A 3,605-nucleotide genomic window follows, 5' to 3' on the forward strand; every position below is an offset into this window, starting at 1 on the left:
TATATAGCCTACTTTACATATATATGCAATCTGATAAGCCAGTTTTGATCAATGATACTTTAGTTAACACAAAAAAGAAGTGAAAGGAATTGTTTGCGAAATCTGCCAAATGTAGACTTCTCATCTCATCCAGTGTTTGAGTTACAGCAGTTACAGTGCAGAATGTACTATATGGGAGGGCACATTTTGTAATAAAATGATTATGAACTGAATTCCTCAGTGATTGACTTTTTTTCCACAGAGAGGTGTATATAAATATATTCCAGATCTTTGGGCTGTGTAGATACACAACGTGGCTTTATTTAACCCTTGTTTTTATCAAATCTGCTGGTTATGTTCAATATCTAGAAGTTAAGTTAGTTGCACAGCTACAAATACAACTTAACAAGATTAATTACTAAAATGCAATAAATCTAGGAAAAAAAGTAATCAAACTAACCAATGAGTGTCTTTATAATAGTGCACTTACCATATAAGTAACCCCTCTTAGCACTGTGTACCTTTCATAAAGCCACCATTGTATAATACTTAGGGGATTAAGGCCTGTGTAACTGAGACCAAGGAAGGAATTTTAAGTGTCTAGTTGCTGCACAATACATCCTCACTGGAGCAAAAGGCCAGGGCAGGAGTCTAGTTACGTTTAAGGTTCAAGTCACAGTGTCCATTTGACGGGCTAGTCCCATAGCTTTTAGCAAATGTCAGTGGAACATTAACTTTAATGTCACTGAATACATCAGAGTTGCCGTGCAAAGGGAGCTCGTCGCTAGTGTTTGTGTTTACCGTTTTCTCATGGTCCTTCTTGCTAATGAGTGCTACTCTCATGAATCAAAGCAGCAGACCAGTCAGCTAACTAAGGAGTTTCTTTATTATTTACTGAAGTATTTATGAGTCATTAACAAACTATAAAACAAGCTGCTATGGCTCCAAGTCATTTAGCATTCACACCAGGTGCAAGCTTTTTACCAGCACCTGTTTGGGCAAATAATAGTCTCTCGAGACAGACTGCTGACAAGAGGGCGCTGTTTTTCCTTCTTTTTTTTTTACAATGGGTTCTCAGTTTGGCCAAATAAAGAAAGCACAGGTATGCCCACGAGGTGTAAAACATGCCATGTGTATGAAAGAAATACTACGTCTCACACACACACACACACACACACACACACACTTATGTTTCAATTATGTTAAAATATTGTTATTTAGGTAGATTTGAGGTTAACTACAATGACTACCATTATTGTGTTAAGATAAAGGAAATATACTATACCATTGTTTGTATGATAGTCACAGAACAAGAGAGGTTTAAAGCATTATGTTAAAACTGCATTCTGAGCCATTTCTTTTTTTTTAACAATGGGAGCAGGATTGTGTTCACCATACCCATGTTAATTCACATCATTGCTCTATTATTAAGCGGTTCCCAGTCAGAACATCTCATGACCCATTTTAGGGTTCCTGGGCTACTGGTTGAGATTCACTGGCCTCTTTCTCTCTGCCTACCATTTGGATCATATATTTGGACCCTTGTGTCTTAAAGCTGCACTATATAACTTTTGTCTTCTCTACCCTGGATTTGAACCAAGGTTTCCTGCGCAAGTGCTGACAATTTTACCATTGAGCTAATAGCCTGCTTACTAGTGATAAATTGAATCTTGACTGTCAGGTCAAAATTTGTGTCAGATACTGTGTGAGACATGACCATTGACACAATCTAAATGTCTCTAGAAGAGCAGGGAGACAAAACACAATGACCCCAATTGTATAAGTTATATTGTATTAACATACTTTACCATACAGATTGGACAAAATAACATTTTAAAACAAAAAAGTTGTGCACTGGTGCTTTAACCAACCATTGCCTTGCATCTCTTAAAAAAGTTCTCCAACACAGCCACCCCCGCCTCCACTCCACTCCCTCCAAATCCCTCACCCAGCTTCTGGGAACAAAATCAAAACAAACATAAGCAGAACAGCCTTGGGTGAATAGCGGAGAGAGGAGGGGAGGAAAAGAGAACTGTTACAGAGGCAGTACTGTGCTAGGTCCCATTTTCTAAATTATCTTTATTCAACGTTTCTCTGAGACAAACCCCCTGCCCTCATGTGTCCCCCACCACCCTTTCCCCCCTCCAGAGTGACACAGGGATTTTGAGTCTAGTTTTGTCTCCCATCCCAGTACAATGTTCCATTCACCATTGCAGTGTCTATTCACAGTGAATTATTGTTGATGTGTGCACCCATATTCGCTGTCAGTGGAAGAATCAAGGGCACCCGTTTCTTTTGGCAATCCCACTCTGGTCTCAGTAGTAATAATATGATTACACCACTGCCATCCCATTAACCACAAGCTCATGCAGTGAGCGCTGAGCTTGTAGATCTACTATTTTGGAAACATTTCAGGAAAATGCCACCTACTATGACATGCCCATAATAGCGATGCCAAGTTGTAAGTGAATAACTTCAACAACACGGTTGAGAGGCAGCGATACCTACGTAGTATTGATATCTTATACACTGATGGTATCAGCACTCTTAAGATATAGAATACAGAAACAGAAAGAGGGAAAGACGTAGAGAGAGAGAGGCACATGCAATGTAAGAAAGGGCAACAAGTGGTCTTGATGGAGTTGCAGTAAAATGGAGTCCAATTAGCCCAGTCTACAATGCCGTTGGCTTTGGGCGAGGGAGACGGGAGGCTGGAGGGGGATAGGGAGGCAGTGTGGTTTCACTTTTGATCTCTCCTAAGATTCTGGATCTCTGGCTGTCAGTCTTCTTCCCTCTGTGTTGCATTAGTGAACTGATCTACTAGGCACTTCTTTGGGGGGCGACGTAGACAGGGCAACGCTCCCAGCTAAGTTTCTCCTGGCTACAAGATGTTTCAGTGTGATCAAAGCGACCATGGGGCAGCAGGCAGATGGATTTTACATCAATATCATTCACGTAAATGTGTCTGCCTGTTGCCCATTAGCTATCCAAAACATTCTATGCGTATCAGCAAGTAAAGGAATATCAGACATGTAATTCTTCCCCGCCTTTGTTGTTTTGGACATAACAGCACTGTCAGCACACCATTCATTTCTGTGGACAGATAAACAAGGTTCCGACTCTTTATTTAGCCTTTTAAGGCTATAATGAAGGAACACACTCTTATCACAACATTATTCCTCACAACCGTTAAAACGTGAAATTGCAGACATAAAACGAGTCCTCAATCATACATGTTCCTGATTTTCTCTGTCCTGTTTTTCTTTACTGCACAAAGTCCCATTTTAATTTATAACACCTGGAAATGGTCAGATTCATTCTCCATACTTCTCCAAACTTTCCAGACCTGCGAAGGAACCCCGCCGGTCACATCCTCCAGTATAAAACGTCCTCAGTTTCCCCCTCTCTACGTTTTATTTTTTCTTCTCTTATGGAGATGAGCCAGCTGTTTCTCCGGAATGGCCTTCCAAATGATGATGTTGGCGAGGCACCAGTGGAAGAGCTCCCATACAGGGACACATAAATCTTTCCATAAGTTCCTGACAAGAGTCGAGCGTCTGCTTTTCATTCGTCGGAACTGTCTCACTTTATTATCCACAAACTCAAACAGATTATGGGCCACAGAG

This window comes from Protomyctophum bolini (genome assembly GCF_963924005.1).
Source record: "Protomyctophum bolini genome assembly, chromosome: 1".
NCBI classification, from domain to species: domain Eukaryota; kingdom Metazoa; phylum Chordata; class Actinopteri; order Myctophiformes; family Myctophidae; genus Protomyctophum; species Protomyctophum bolini.